Source organism: Vicugna pacos, chromosome 7 (genome assembly GCF_048564905.1).
Source record: "Vicugna pacos chromosome 7, VicPac4, whole genome shotgun sequence".
Classification (NCBI taxonomy): Eukaryota; Metazoa; Chordata; class Mammalia; order Artiodactyla; family Camelidae; genus Vicugna; species Vicugna pacos.
Genome location: NC_132993.1, coordinates 44,968,420 through 44,985,666, shown reverse-complemented (window position 1 = coordinate 44,985,666; position 17,247 = coordinate 44,968,420).

The window sequence follows — 17,247 nt, the reverse complement described above, 5'->3', positions numbered from 1 at the left end:
CTCGTGCTGGCACTTGGAGAACCTTACTAGAGAATATTTAAAATCCAGTGACTTGGCGGATTTTAAATAATAGCCCCCTCCGCCCCCGCACCCGACCAAACGCGGGGTGGATAAACCAGTCTGGCAGGCGCCCGGGGCGAATTGAAGGCGGCACCCTGCTCACGACCGTTGTTTCCCCAATCCTTCTTCCATTCAATAATTCCTCTCTGAGAACGCAGTTCAATCTCTCGTCCCTCCTCCTGCTTCAAGCTCTTTTATTTCTCTGTATTTCTTTTCCTCTCTCCACTTTCCACCCTCACCCCGTTTCATTAGCTTTGTTTGTTCCTGAGGGAGACAAGCCTTAAATCCGAAAGGAAGTTATTTGCATAGGACTTTATTGTAGAAACTAGCATCCTTTTCTTGGCTTTTTCTTCAATTTCTTCCAAATAAAAAAGTCTATTTTTTTTTCTATTTGTACTTGAGGCAGTTAATTGCACAGGATGAGAATTACTCATATTCATATTGTGCCTTGCTTCCAAGAAAAAGAGGAATCTTACTGTGTCTTTTCATAGTTTCATTTCCTTTTCTACTCCTAAATAAGCTTCCAGGCTCACCAGCTCCTAAAAACAAAAGGAAAAAAATTAAAGTTGACTGCCGTGCAGAGCTAATTCTTGAAAAAGCCCTTTATGTCCCCAAATTAGCCTTCTCTTCAGAGTTTAATTTAAAGCAAGGATCTGAATGTTTACTCCAGTGAGACCAATTGTTCTATAGTAAGAGCTTCTAAAGACGCTCTTTGAACTGTTGGACGAATACTTTTTACCTTTGGAGACACACACTACGAGAATTGTTCACACCTGGCCTAATGTTCCTAGCTTCTGAAATTAGTAATAGAAAAGCAGGTGTTAAAAGTATTGACATATTTTAATAGTAAAAGAAGGTGATAATAAAGGAGTTTCATGGAGGTGAGACAGGATGGAAGGGGGCAGGGCATAGCCATTCAAGGAATGCTACAGCAATTAACATCAAAATGGTAAAAGATTCAACCCCCAGTAGGCCTAGAGGCTCAGGATGATGAGAGGTTTAACTTCTAGTAGATCCTGAGCTTCATTATACGTTCATTGTAATACATTAACATGGTGAATAACACGCCCACAGGCACCATGGCAGTCCCGAGGCTAGCCGCAAACAGTCAGAGTGGGAAATGGCCAACTTCCTGGGAATCCCAGCCCCTTCCCCAGGCTGCTTAGACTGGTCCTTCCACTTATTAGCATAGGAAGCCACCAAGCCCGTAAAAACTGGCAACGTAGCACCTCACCACCGCCCTCCTCTTCCTCTTCGGAGACGGCCCACATTCTGTCTATGGAATGTGCACCTACTTTTAATCTGAGCACCCAACCCCCACACCTCGAGGCCTTTTTCTTGCCTTTCAACGTATCTCTCTGAATAAATCTACCTTCACTCAACTATTGCTCGCTCTTGAATTCTTTCCTGCATGAGGCCAAGGACCCACACTTGGCGGGGCACGTCCCAGGGGCTCAACCAAGACCCAGAACACGGCCCTCTTCACACCCCACATCCGTTTTCCTGCATCCGAGGGGGAACTCCAGAGGCCTCCTGATGATGAGGGCGCCTTTATTTTAAGCAAAATGGGGACAGTAATTGTACCTGCTGGGCTACAGGAAGAGTTCCTCATCAGTCTGGAAATGACGTAGCCTAACTCACAGCTTAGTCTCAGCGTTATTAACATTCGGCACCAGATACTTCTTTGTTGTGCTGGGTTGTCCTGTGCAGTTGGCAACATCTGGCCTCTACTCACTAAGTTCAAGGATACCCTCTCTTCCCCACAACCGAAAAGTCGCCAGACATTGCCAGATGTCCCCTGGAGGATAAAATCGCTCCTGGCTGAGTACCGTTAGCCCAACACATGGTAAATGCCCACAGATTAGGAGGCAGTATAGCGTAGTGCCTAAAGATAAGGATTTCCAGAATGTAAACCTCAGGCAAATTTTGCTTCCCTAAACCTCATCTACAAAATAGGAATCATGATAATGCTAATTTCTTAAGACTGTCTAAGGGTTAAATAAATTTGTGCATATAAAAACAATTTGGATAATGCCTGGCACATAGTAAACTTAAGGCTGAACTTCTGTTCTCATTTTCTTCTGGTGGAGTGACAGCATTGGACTGGATCATGGATGACATGTCTTGGCTTATTTGCTGCCACTCCCCTCCCTGCCTCATGTCAGACATCACTATGAAGTCAAGGCTGTCATTTACACTGAGCACAAATAAGGCCTCAGAATCCTTCTCAACACAATGCTTCAGGAAGCAACTACTGATGGAGCAGGGTCAGCATGTGGCATGATGCTGAATTACCACACTGAGGCTGCATAAACTTTAAGCGACTTTAAGTTTAAGGTCTTAAAGTCATAAAATTAGAGCATCAGTCTTCTGGAATGGTAACTATAAGCAAACTTGATGAGAAGGAACTGTATGCAGTTCATTACTTCATCAATCTTTTCTATGAAGGAGGGGGAGAGAGTTCCAGCATCTTCACTATAACCATACAGCCTATGAGTGATTAGAGGCTGAGTCTCCTGCCTTCTTACAGTGTTCTCTTTTTGCTACTCCCACCACTGATGGGAGGTGAAGAAAACATGTGTCTGAAAAAATGATGCAACCTCCCCATCCTTACACTTTTGCTCATTTTCATTCCCCTTCACTTTTCTCTGGAAAATAGATCAAAGTATTTAGTTGCATAGGAACACCCTGTAAGCATTCTTTCAGAAGGGTTACTTCTCTGAGGAATGCATGGTAACTCACCAATTCCTTCGTTAAACAGAGATCAACTGCCTCCTTTGTAGAAGTAACCATTCTTAGCAGGCATTTTAAGAGATCCAAAGATGAATCAATGGATGTCCCTGCCCTTGATGTTTGTACAGTTTCATATATTGGGCAAATCAGACATGGATATAAATAACTATAATACAAGCTAAAAAAAATTGAAAATGTCCTAAGAAAGGTACCGAAAGTGTGTTCAGAGAAGGGAGAAATTATTTTGGGAATTAGGAGCAGAGAGTCACTTCCTGTGTGTCTTTGTTGACATTCTTAACTTTTTGGTCGAAAATTCTTACTTATTACAATCAAGTTAGCCTCGTAGAGGAAGTTGCAACATCATTCGGCTTCCTGGGTCAGACGCAGCTTTTGTTTAGTTTAAGTGGGTACTGTCAGTGCATCTAAAGGTCACAGTTCATTCTAACTCTATTAGTCATTTTTTGTTAAGTCAATGTTTAAAATTTCTGTAATGTTCTAAATGAAGATTGCTCACCTTTAGTGACAACAGAATAACTTTGTCCAAGCATTGACAGAACCAGTTTTTTAGCATGTTATACTGTGGGAGCATAAGGTATACATATACCTTATATATGATATATATATTATCAAAAGGAACAGAACAGGGGTGAAGGGACACCAGCATCATATACATTAAACCATGAAACGATATTTCCTTCAAGATTGAACTACCTCAGAAGCTAGGCTGGCATTCCGTTATCTTTTAGGTATACTCTCCATAGCACATGGGCATCCTATAGTACTAGGTATTATAATAACAGCCCACATGTATTAAGCATTTATGTGCCAGGGACTGCCAAACTGGGCGACCAAGATCATTGCCACTTCTGCCACCACCAGTAGACTACCTGTTAAACCAGAAAGACTTGGCAGAACTGCTAGGACCACACCCCTCCTGCCACAAAGCACACCAGCAAAACATCTGCCTGCTGCTCCTATACTACTTCATATCCGAATGCATGCCTTGCTTGGATGCATCTGACTGGTACATTCCAAATTGCATCTACAAATCTAGCTGTAAGGAAGGCTGGGAAATGCAATTTTCAGCTTTCCAGCCTCTGCAGTAAGGCACATTAGAGAGAGGTTGGGTTAGAAGTTGAGTGAGCCAAGCCACAGCATCCACCGTATCTTTTCCTTCAAATCTCCAACAAATATGTTGGCAGGAAAAGGTTTCGTATGTTATATCCTCTTTGGTGTGTTTCATTTTTTTATAGGGTAACCCAGAAGGTCTACTCCTTCACCAATCCCCCTAAATTCCCTCAGTCTCCAACAGCAACACCCACTGGAGTCCAAGCCGCCATCATTTCTTGCCTGGAAAAACCACTTATGACCAATTCCCAGGAAATCACTCTTTCTCTCCTGCAAGCTATTGTCTAGTCTGCAGCCAGAGTGATTTTTTTAAAACCTCAATCTATTCATAAAACCCCTCCATAGCTTCTCACCCTTTAATATTTGTTGAATAAATAAAAGGAATCCCAAAGAAATGATGGAAGCAGGGTCAGGGTGAGGGGTGCAGGCACCCATCTCAGGCCCAGGAGGCAGAGACCACTCAATCGGCCAGATCCTACAGATGACCTTTCAGCAACTTGACATCAAAAAGATGTTGTCCCCTTGTTACCATTTTGCTAAGGTCATCAGTTAACTAATTTTTATGTTGTTACCCTTATCTCCCTTATAATATATTGCCCTATTCCTTAGAATGCCCACAATAACTTTACCAAACCATAACAAAAGAAACTTCAGAGGAAGGCTCAATTTGGCTGCTTCTGCCCTGCCATAGCCCAGTTCCCATAGACCTTTCCCTACTGATAGCAATGGAAACTCGGAATCCTCAATGGGTGTATATTTTACCTTTTCTTAAAGTAGGTTTTTCACCTTTGTGTTAACGTCTTCATTTCTCCATGGTGTTGTTAGGACTTGTATCACGTGGTTTTCATCAGAGTGCCATGTTCGCTGATCCTTACTTACACACAGTTCCCTTCCGTCCGCAGTAACTAGGAATATTGCACTCTGATGGAATTAGCACCTCAGGCAAGAAGCGGTAACTGTCTTGCGCTGGTTCTTACAGACTGTTAATTTAATGAACTGAATCCCTGGAACCAAAAATAAACTTGTCTGAAGAGTATGTACTTGGAATAAAGCATTTCAATACCTAGAGTCCATGGTTTTCCTCCAAGTGAGTGTGACTTGCTGGGACTGTGAAATGGAGGACAAGAGAGGAAGAAAGTCAGATTCTGAAAGAATGAAGTTTCAGTGTTTTCTCTACATCATTATTTCTTGCAAAAAAAAAAAAAATACAAGCTAAAGAAAGGGAATTAAATTACCTCTAATCCTATCTATAAACAACAACAACCTCAGCTTACACTTATTCAACATTTCCTTCTAGTATTTTTTTCCTGCAGTTGTAATTTTTGGGTAAATACAAACTTAAATTGTATTTTTTAATTAAGTTATAGTCAATTTACAATGTTATGCCAATTTCCGGTGTACAGCATAGTGAGTCAGTTATATACATATTCCTTGTTTAAATTTTTTATTTATTTTACTTGGGGGGGCAGATAATTAGGTTTATTCATTTATTTATTTATTTTAATGGAGGTACTGGGGATTGAACCAGGATCTCATGCATACCAAGCCCATAGAGGGAGGGGAGAATGGGGATTTATTACTAATAAATACAGAGAATTACTTTGGAGTAATGGAAGTGTTTTAGGACACTGGTGTTACGGAACCTGGATTTGGGTCCACTCACCTGACACACAGCAAAGCCAGTCTACTGACACCGGGTTGTGGTTAAGGAAAGTACAGTGTTCATTGCAGAGTCAAGCAAGGAGAACAGGCTGCTTGTGCTCAGAAGACCTGACCTCCCTAATGGCTTTCAGGGAAGGATTATCAAAGGCAGCTTGTGGAAGGGGGCGAGGGGTGTGTAATCAGTTTGTGCTCAGTTCTCAGATTGGTTGGCATCAAGGTGAAGTTTCAAGCGTTATCAGTCTTCTGGTTTCAGTTGATCTGGGGTCTATGTGCTTGCAGTCAGCAGCTTTCATCTGCTGCGGGTCTGGTTTCTGAAAAACAACTTAGGAATGTGTGCTGGACTTTTATCTGTATCTTTCAGGGAACTGGGAGTTTGGTGACTCTGCTATATGACTTATAGTCTAAATTGTTACCAGTTTCTCAGCCCAACAGCTATTCTTTGTTTCTACGTGTTCACATTTCCTAATCATTCACTCTCGAGCCAGACTTCTGAGACTCGGGGGAGGCCTGGGAAACTAAAGGAAAAGCTTTGTACTTCAAAAGACAGGGACATGGTATACAGTTTCAGCACTAGATAGAGGTGGTGGTTGCACAACACTGAATATTCTAAATGCCACTGAATTGCTCACTTTAAAATAGTTAATTTCATGTTATGTGCATTTCACCTCAATCAATTATTTCATTTTTAAAAAGTCAGGGGAGAAGGAAAGAGGAATCCACATTTTAAAAATGCTGCCTAGAGAATCAGTTGGTAAAAGAACGTTATTTTCCCAAGGAAGGCACTAGTGTCCACTGAGAGCAGTTTTATTGGAGGCTGAAGACAGATTTTTTTTTTTGTATAAAGTAAGAATAAATGTACTCTCGACAGGGACCAAAGCAGCAGTGCTATGAGGAAACATATGGGCTTTGCGACATCCTTTCTGAATGTACAGATACCTTTGGTGTTTAATTTTTAAGTTTTTTTCTGGGTTCCAGAAAGTTGGGCTTGTTGGATAACCAGTCCTTCAATATACAGGTCAGATCTCTGGATAAATTCCGTGTATACACGTTTCAAATTGTGCAAAGCTTGAAGACCAAGAATTGGCTCCTTTCTCTCCGCTGGCCCCTGCTTCCTGAGGCCGGGCTGCGTGCACCAAAGGCTATCAGTAATGCATCTCCACTTATTGCAGCTGGATCTGCCCTCCTCACTAATGCAGCTGCAGTCAGCTCTCTGCCCATTCTTTAGTGATAGCAAATGAGTCTCACAAAAGCCAGAAACATCCTGGAGCTGTCATTCCCAGAGGTGGACAGCAGATAATTGCCCTCCATGCCTGAGCTGCTAAGTTCTGTGCAAGGCGGGCTCCACAAGGGGAGATGGGAGGAGCGTGGACCTCTCATTAGCATAGCTGACCCCAGACCATTCGGCTCCTGGATCCTTCCTAAGTGCCCTGAGAGTGATCCAACTGGTCGAGAAATACACTGAGAAATTCCAGGACTTGGCACAGAGTTCCAGCTTCGGAAGCTAGGCTGGATGAGAGACTCACTTCTAAGGACTCTGAGAACCACATATTAGAAATCAAAGATTCAGCATGTAACTCCCCAAGGACAATCATCCTCGGCTTCCTGCGTACTCATTATTCATTATTCATTTTTGTTTCCCTTTCTTAAAGTGCTTTTTTGTTGTTCTCTAAAATGACATCCTTCTAGAGTTTTCTCCTGGGACTGCCTTCAAGCTCCAGAGAACAACATCTGTATTCAGCATTTCTGCAGTGGGTATCACTTCAATAAAGAAGGGCTTGGTCTCAGTCTTTGAAAGAAATTTGAATTTTCCAAGTTACAATCTGAAATTGGATGCCACCTCACGGCTTAGGAGAAAAATAGTTCTTCTAATTAATGTCATTCCTACTGACTGGTTGGCCCCTGCTTCCAGCTCTTTCATGGTTTTCTTAGAAGAGTCTTTTATAAAAGGTAAAAAGGGTCTCCCACTTGTTTCGTTGCCTTTCCTGCTTCTAATCTAGAAAATCATTTTTATATAATAAATTATATTCCAAAATAATTAATTGAATAATTTAAAAGTTGCAATGAAGTCAAGCATCGGGTTTTTGTAAGCATTTTGCTCAAAGAGTCTTTTATTTCTGCTAACAGCTGCTCTTTTGTCTCAGGGGTCCCCAAGACCACGGCCACGTTGGCGGACTCACTGGGAGGATGCACAGAACTCAGCAAACAGCCCTACTCAGGGCCATGATCTACTCCAGCAAAAGGGTACAAAACAAAACCAGAAAAGAGAAACAGCATGTGGGGTGATGTCTGGAGAAAACCAGGTCCGAGCTTCTGAGTCCTATCCCCGTGAAGTCACACAAGACAGGACACACTTAATTTCTCCAGCCAAAAGTGTTGGGACAACATAGGACAACACATGTAACGTACCACCAACGAGCCAGGGGGGCTAAGTGCCTGGGGTTTCTTATTAGGGGCCAGTCCCACAGACACCCTCTGCGTGGCGTACACTAAAACTCCAGATTCCCAGGAGGAAAGGAAGCGTTCAATGTAGACCACATTGCTTGTCTGGACACTTTAGGCATAGGGACCAGCCTTGGCAGTTAAGGAAGTGTAGGAACCCCCACTTCATCTAAGTCCCCAGATGCCAGCCAAGGGTCAACTCTGCAAGCAGGCCTTTCTAAGGATACTAGCGTTGGTCCTGTCATGAACTCTTTTCTGCCTATCTTCTCTACACTTGGAGGATGGCTTACCTACCCGCTAACCTCCCTAAAATAGTGAACTTCATTCTTTGCTTCTCAAGAGCAGACTGAGCAGGTGCATTTTCAAGGATCTCTTTACTATCTTGGCTGTATATTCATGGCAGAACCCACAAGACTTCATTCAGAAAAATGAAGCAGTGATCTGCTGGGAAATGTGTGTAGTTAGACTGAAGAAGCTAGTGTGGAAACCTTTCTAGGGCTGCTCAAAGTATACACACAGCATGTCAGAGAGGTTTCAGTCAAATCAAATAATAATGAATCCATGGATTCACTATTTTTAAAAAAAAAAGCCTTACTGTTTAATGGCATATATTATTTTCACACTCATCTTGCCAGTTCTTTTTTCTTTTCCATCAATGTCATTAGTCATGATGAAATGTTAATCCAAGTGGTTGTGTGTTTTTAAGCACTTGATCTTCTTTTAATAATATGCAAGAAATTAAGTCCACCATCGCCCTTGCTATTAGAGAGAAACCACATTTTCAAATAATGTTAGTATCGGAGAAATGAAGACTCCATATTGTCAGCAGACATGGAGAGACATCCTGCAGTGTCAAAGGGGGACTTTGATCAAGTCAGCACAGAAGACGTTACCCCTGGTTTAGGGGAGAGGATGGTCACCCACACTCATCTGGAGCCTTTCTCCAGGGTGGTAGGGGTTTGATTTCTTTTTCACAAGTGAGATGATGGATCTGTGCTGTTCAAGCTGTGGGCTGAGAGTGGCAGGAACAGAATGTACTTGACTTCACAGTGAAAAATCAGTAATATCTCAGCTGTGTATTGTGCCTTCAATTCCCAACTGAGTGGACCATTGCTATGGGTCGAATCATGTGCCCCCAAATTCATATGTTGAAGTTCTAACCCCCAGCACCTCAGGATGTGACCTTATTTGGAGACAGAGTCTTTACCAAGTTAAAATGAGGTCATTAGGATGGGTCCTAATCCGAAACAACCAGTGTCTTTATAAAAGGGGAAATTTGGACACAGATACACACACAAGGAGAACACTGAAAGTCAAGGCAGAGATTGGGGGGATGCTCCTACAAGTCAAAGAACAGCAGAGACTGCCAGCAAAGCACCAGAAGCCAGGAGAGAGGCCTGGAACAGATTCTCCCTCACAGCCCTCAGCAGGAATCAACCCTGCTAACACACTGACCTTGGACTTCTAGCCTCCAGAAATGTGAAACAATAAATTTTTGTAATTTAAGCAATTCTGTCTGTGGAAACTTGTTTCAATAGCTCTAACAAACTAATATAACCAGTTGTTCAATTCAGCAAAGGTGCCTAGAGCACTGACAAGGCAGAGAAGAGGATTAGGTGCTGTGGGGGAGGAGATGCTGTCGGGAGCCTACCCTCCCATAGGAGGGGCAGAGGGACATGCACAACGCATAGGGGGCTGGCCAGCACCCCCAAGAACTCCACCAGCTTACTTACATCCGTTTTCTGAAGGGCCCCACCCTCCCCACAGAAGTAATCTATTAATAGTTTATACTGTTAGGTTTAACTTTTAAAAAACTAACAAAAGAAAACAAAACAAAACCCTTAGTAAGAATAGTACTCAAGATTGCTTAAGGTTCTAAATGCATTAATATCAGTGATGACCACCAGCACTTCCCAAGGCTCTGCAACCATCTGATGTCTCATTGGATCTCACAGAAACTCCGCAAGGTGGATTCTGTTGATCCTCAGTGTTTGGATTAGAAAACTGAGGTTCAGGTGTTTTATGTCTTCCTCCAGTTTACTTGGCTTGCATGTGGCAGATCCCAGCATGACTCGAAACAACCTAACTCCTGACGGTGTTTCTCCAAGTTGGTCTGTGGACCACACCGTCAGAATCACCTCAGTCACTTGTTAAAACAAAGAGTTTGGGGCCCAACCCCAGAAAACCCCAGAATTACTGAATTAATTCATCTCTGCTTCTGAGAAACCTTTTTGTGTTTTGTTTTGTTTTGTTTTTAACTGAAGTGTAGTTGATTTACAATGTTACTTTCAGGTGTACAGCAAAGCAATTCAGTTATACATATACATTCATATATGTATGTGTTTTTCCAGATTCTTTTCCATTACAGCTCATTACAAGAAATTGAATATAGTTCCCTGCGCTATATAGTAGGTCCTTGTTGTTTATCCATTGAATATATAATAATGTGTATCTATTAATCCCAAACAATTTTGTATTTGTTTGTTTGTTTAAACAAATTCTCGTGATTCTGACTGACAGGCACTAACACAGCAAATAAACTCTGCTGCCTTTGGAAAGTTTCTCAACACTTCAGCCTGTTAGGATCAGCTAAATAGTTTTTAAAACTCCCACCCTCCCCTTCCCAACTGAATCAGAACCCGCAGGAGTGGCTCTGGGGAATCACTGATTAATAACTCCCAGGATTTAAATGGACAGCCAGCAATGAGAACTGTTGGTGGGGCACCCACGCTTTTAATTCAAAATGCTGAACTCTGTTTTAAAAGCAAAAGACAAACCTAACCAACAACAACCACCAACGAATTTTTAATAGCTAAAGCTTTAAGCCATCTGAAGGTAGGAAGAGGATTATGATGGAGGAAAAGGGACCATGAAATCAGTGGGCACCTGATGGGGGAGTAAGTTGAAGTCTGGTGGGAACTACCGATAGATTAAAAGGTAAAAAAAAAAAGCAAAAGGAGAACGTATGACAAGATATACTGACTTTATGATTAGGTTTAAAACAACTTCTAGAAATAATATGTAATTGTTATTTTTTTTTTAAAAAAACTTGTTTAAATTCCTTTTTAAAATGAGGAATCATATGGTATTTATGAGTGATATAATGTCATGGAATGACTGCAGGTTTCAGAGACAGAAAGACCTAGATTTAAATCAGTGCTTCTCCACCAGGGCAAGACACCATTTCTGTCCCCTGAGGACACTGGGTGATGTCTGGAGTCATCTGTGGTTGTCACACTGGGGTTGGGAGAGCCCATACTGAGAGAGCCCAAGCATGCTGCTAAACGTCCTCAGGGCACAGGACAGACCCTGCAACAATTATTTGGTCCAAAACATCAATACTGATGAGGTTGAAAAACCCTAGTTTAAACATGAGTTGTATCACCAAATAAATATATGGCCTTGAACTTAACCCTTCTGAACCTCACTCAATCTTTCCAAATGAAAAATGGACAGAATAAAATCCATGGCCTAGTAATAATGTCTAAAACACTTAAGAAGTGCTTACAATATGCCAGACACAGGAAACCAAGATATACAAGATGAAGTTCAGAGCACCTGGTGACCAGCCCAAGTTTCCCAGCTAGTGAGTCGCTGAGCAGGGTTAGGATCTAGTCCAAATACTACCCCTTACATCACGGGGCCTCCAAGCCTCCACCCTGAGGGGCACAGGGCTCCGTCAACCATTCAACTGGACAGGTCACTTGTACTCCCATAAACTTTTTCTTAAGAACTAACAGAATAATGTACATCCATTGGCAAAAATTTGCGCATTTGGATAAAGCTGAGGTGTCCAAAAAAAAAAAAAGTAGTAGCCAGGAGCCAAGAATGTAATAGAATTGATGCCCAAATATCTCCAGAGGGTTGGAATGCATTGCAATCAGGGGATAATAGTCTTACTGGATGTAAATGGATAATCTAACATCACTTTTCCAGGAACAAAACCTCTGATTCTGCTTTCCAGAATCATAGAGTGTTTAAGAGTCCCAGTACCACTGCCCTTTCCTATTGCAAAGCATACGGCTAAAGTGCTTTAGCTGGAAGCTTCTTACTCAAATGGGTTTCTTCAACAGAAAATGATGGCTCCATTAACACAAACACTGAAGATCCTGCTTTTTCCTTTTATGGGATATGTATTTCCATTGCTTTTCTGTCTTTAAAACTATAATGCTTATTTCTCATCTTGAGAAAGATTTCATGCACATAAGGTACAAAATTGTAATTTATGCATCAGATACGGTTCTAACTCTGGACAAACTACCTAATTTCCCTGGGTCCAGATTAATAAGCAATAACATTCTCAGTTGAAAGTAATAATAATAATAGTCAATTATTGCATGAGTATTATATCCCACGTGCTTGAGAAGTACTATTTTTCCCATTTTATAGGTGAGAAAACCGAGGCTCTGAGAGGTCTCATGACTTGCCCAGTGTCACAGAGATAGAAAGGGACAAAGTGAGCATTTGAAACCAGGGCTCCCTGAACCTGAAGCCTGACATTGTTCAGCTACACCCCAGCAATGACAGCTGCGATGCAAGCAAGCACAGTGAGCTGCCATGACAGCTTCAACAGAGAGAAGGAAATTCCAGAAGCAGGATTAGCAATATAATCTTTAGGATGGGATTTTGGCTACTTTGCAAAAGGCAAAGAGTGGTTAGTAAGAGGAGAAGGGAATTTGGAGTCAGTCTAATTTTTAATTGCCTGTAACTTTTTTGGAGGGAAGAGGCAGTGAAGAGGGGTTCTCTAGTAACTATAATCATCAAAGATGATTTAATAAAAGATCACTTGTTTATGTGCTAAGAGTTTGCCCAAACTAACTAACATCCGTTAAGATGACAGAAGGTCTTAGATATTTTGCTAGAAATCAGTACTCAGTTCTACAATGAACTAGAAACTCAACTACCTACAGGACTGAGGCAAACAAAATTCCAGTAATGACAGATGACATACTGGTAATGACATATGTCAGCTGAGAGAAAATCGCACAACATAGAAGCTGTGAGTTAAGTTTTATTTGGGGAACTTACTGAGACTATACCCTGGGAGACAGCCTCTCAGACAGCTCGGAAGAACTCTTTCAAAGAGGTAAGGGAAGAGCCAGGATATACATGAACTTTTTTGTTAGGAAAAACATAGTCAAGCTTCAAAAAAGTATTGCTAATCACAAAGAACAGATATCTCATGTTAGTGGTTTTAGTACTCTTCTATGTATGGAAAGATGAAAGAATCTGGGGTCACTTGAAATTTTTCCTTAGATATTAATTTTAACTAAGGGCCAGTATATCCAAAGCATAGAATGTCTGGTTTTTTTCTCCATCCTGAATTCCCCTCAGGTGCACTGTCGGTGGGCAACTATAATAGCTGATGGCTTGATCCTTGTAGAACTGGAATGGTAGGAAATATTTTTTCTTCATAAATACAACAACAGTTTATTAAACCTTATAGTATTGATCATTCACTAAAGGCCTTTCTACTTGAGTATTTTCCCTGAATCCCAATAGCTACTTTCCAGTTTACTGCAGATATGTGGTAGGACTGGGTTTTGCAGTTTAGTTTTGAAACCATGCCCCAAAGAATTAACAGAAGCTGATAACTAGTAGGAATTCTTGATCTTATCTTACAGGACAACAGATAATGGAACAGCTTGTTAAAACTGCTTTGCTTGTAAAATATCTTCATTGATTAAGTTTAGTTGTTTTCTTCTTTCCTCTCTTCAATTGCATATCTTACCAACTTCACGCAGCCCAGTTGTTCTACAGGAACTTGGAGTCCTCTCCTGCCCAGTGCAGGCCAGCTGGGGGCTGGCTGGGACCACCAGCTCTAAAACTGGGCCTGTGCAGATGTGCAATGAACGGCCCTCTGATGTCAGAGGCCTCTACCCTCAGATCATGCTAAGTGCCTCCATTTTGAATCTGCAGAAGCAGGTAACTCAGACACACCTGCACACATCACCAGTTACCTCACCTTTTCCCCCTGCCTCCAGTCACCTTTCCCCAGCCTAGGACCACCCTGCTTATCCCAGAAGTAGCCCAAGCCCCGCTCCTTGAGACGTGTTCTCCTGTCTCCTCACCTGGCTGCCTTGTGGGTAAACTCTCCGCGGGCTCTAAACTCGCAGCGAGATCACTCACTCAGCGTTGTGAGTCTCAGCGTCTGGCTTGCTGTGCGTCGGGCAAACAGAATTGGTTCGGGAGCAAGTCTGTGCTGTTTTGTCGTAGCCGTCCCAGAGACTGAGACACGCTCATGGTTACACCTGAGTTTATGAGATTATGGGTGACTTTTGTTATCTATTCTTTTCCAAATTTTTCACGATCTTTATGAATGACTTTTTAATTTTTATAAAGCATAGTTACTCGTTAATACATGACCACATCCCATGGTAAAAGTCAGACGACAGAGAACTTTAAGAAAAACATAAAAATTATCCTTTAACGTACTCTCTCACCAACCCTCCTTCCCCAGGTTTAGTTTCTCAAAGATAAGCATCAATCAAAATTTATACATGTATCTTTCCAGGTATTTTACTATGAATTTACAAACACGCATACATATGTAAGGAAATAATCATATAGAGTTTTGTTTTAATTATTGCTTATAAAAAACCTTAGGGGGGCTGCATATTCCCAGTTTAGTGTCTTGTTTGACCAATGCAGCAATTTAGAAGGAAAGGTTGCATAGTTACACAAGCAGTGATTTTCTGCAACATAAACAGCTTGGCACCGAGTGTTAGACACCTACCTGGCCCTTAAGAGTGTTGATACCGGTTTAGCCTCCCTAGGGTTTTGTCTTTGTCACCTTGGATCTCTTTAAAACAATGCTCTGTGAAGTGCTTTTTTTAAAAAAACGCACCAAATGCCAAATAATAAATATGTTTGCATGTCAATATGTCTAGACCTACCTCATTTTTTTCTACAGTGATCCCTGGGACACATTAATTTTGTAATCAAAATTTTGAAAAGTGCATATTATTTTATTTTAAAGGAGTTTAGATGCACATTTTCAACTTGATTCACATTTCCTGAATGTGTTTCTGCCTGCTTATTAGCCATGAAGCAGGAAGTCTTTAGTCTCTGTTTAATTTTTCATCAAAGATGGTTCGTGAAAGGGTGCATGGCTGACTGGGAAGGCATTCTTATACTGAATGCTACATCAATAAAGACTCCTGTTTGCACCGTGGAAAAGCAAAATGATTATTTAGAAACTCCCTCGAGGAAACATGCTTTCCACACAGGATGGATTATTTGTCTAAATGTCAAAGGATTCTCCATAGTTTTTGTAAATATTCTTCATGCCCAGGAAACAGCAGTTGGTTGGAGATTTTGTGACTCATGATTGCCTCTGTCACCTCAGATATAGCTTAAATCTTTGATTATACCTAGTTCCATACATTACTGTATACCGTCATGTTCCAATCACTTCACGCCTCCCTCAGTTTAAGTATTTAAGCCTTTTGCACCCCCCAAATATGGTAATTTCCTGGAGAAACTGTTTCTTTTATCTATATGTAGACAAAATAAAACCCAGGCACCCACCTGGCTCTGTCTCATCAGAGTGTTGCAGAACTGATTCTAGCAGTCAAGAGTAATTAGAAGTAATTCCAATCTTGCTGGCATCTCTCAGATATCATTAGAGAAGATCTGATGCACAGCCTATGTTGACATTTCTCCAAATCTCTTTCCCTTGTCCCTTGCATCCCCTACCCTTCTCAAAAATCTGCCAGAAAGCCTCTCTCCCTACAGCTCACTCTAGTCTCTCCCTTTCGAAAGCCCATTCCCATTCTTACTTCTCGGTTCTTCCCAAAGGATTACCTCCAATCCACAGACGCTGGAGCAGAGGCAGAGGTGGAGGGGACAGTCCATCAGACAATACCAAAGTCGACCTAGCTGGAGGGAGGAAGGTATGAGGGATGGTACAAGATCTCAATACTTTTGCTTAATCATTTTCTGTGCTTGTTAAATACACCTAAAGTGATTACATTTTTCAGAGGAACAATGTATATGTAACGATCTGGGCAGTGTATTGAAGCTGAGATTGTTTTGGAAAATCAAGGGAAAGTTTTTTTGCAGTCTGTTGGTTTGTTTCTTGAGAAGAGGAAAGTCATAATTACGGAGCACAGGACGTCGTGGCATGGCCCTTTCACGTTATTTTGTTTAGCTAGCACAGTCACCTTGAAAGGAGTGTGTAATTGTCTTCATTTTACACATGAGTACTGCGTGCTCTAGGAATTGTTCTGTTGAGTTCCTGCAATCACAAAGGTAACTTCTCTGGCCATCACTGATTGGGCCAGAGGTGTGAGCCTGTGGCATGAGGCAGGCCAGTCAGACACTCTCTTGCAGAAGTTTGGAATCAGGATTCAGAGAGCAGTGGCTGGAACTGTAACTTGTGAAACAATTAACCCTCTCAGAGAGTGAGGCCTAGTGTCCGGAGAATCTTTGGGATGGGTGCTGCTGAGGACTCACATGCAGCTGTAGAAACTGGGAGAAAGTTGATACCCCTGTTAGAAAAGGGCTGAGAGATGGAGAAGGCTGCCGGGGCTGGGCTGAGGTGGGGTGAGGAAGGGGAGACTCGTGAGCAAACTGGGTGATGGGTTGAGGGTAGGGACAGAAGAGAGGAACCTTGGATTAGCAGGCTGCTGGGAAGCTCTGGGAGCAGAGAAGGGACTTGAAAGACATGCTGGGCAGTGTGCAGGGCCACCCCTGCTCTGGCCTTCAGTGAAATCGGGCGAGTCTCTCATATTTTCAGAGAGTGGGCTGTTTCCAGAGGGATGCTGAGCCCTGTGTCAGCGCTGGGTAGGACAAGAGCAGTGGCTGGACATGGGACATGGGACGGCTGGCATTTGGGCTAAATAGTGAACTCAGGGGCTGTGGGAGGTCCATGTGGAGAGGCAGCAGATAAGAGAAGAAAGCCAGATATGAGGAGAAAAATAAAGGTGAGCAACAGAGTAAAATTTTGTTTTGTGGGTGGTGGTGGTACTTTGTTATTCCCAGGTCCTGGTTCCAGTTCTTCCCAAAGGCCCAGATTCTCTCCTGCCCTTACTTTCTGGGAGATATTTTTGTATACTTGTTATAAATTCTTTTTCAGTTAGCCCAGCTCAAAGTTGGGTACCGTTACTTGTGACTAAAGACTTTAATAAGTGCAAGGAATCTGTGGTTTCTAGAGATTAAATACATTGAGAAAATTTCTGTGGCTACTTCGTGGTAGGAGTTGGGGATCAGGCCGGTCTCCTG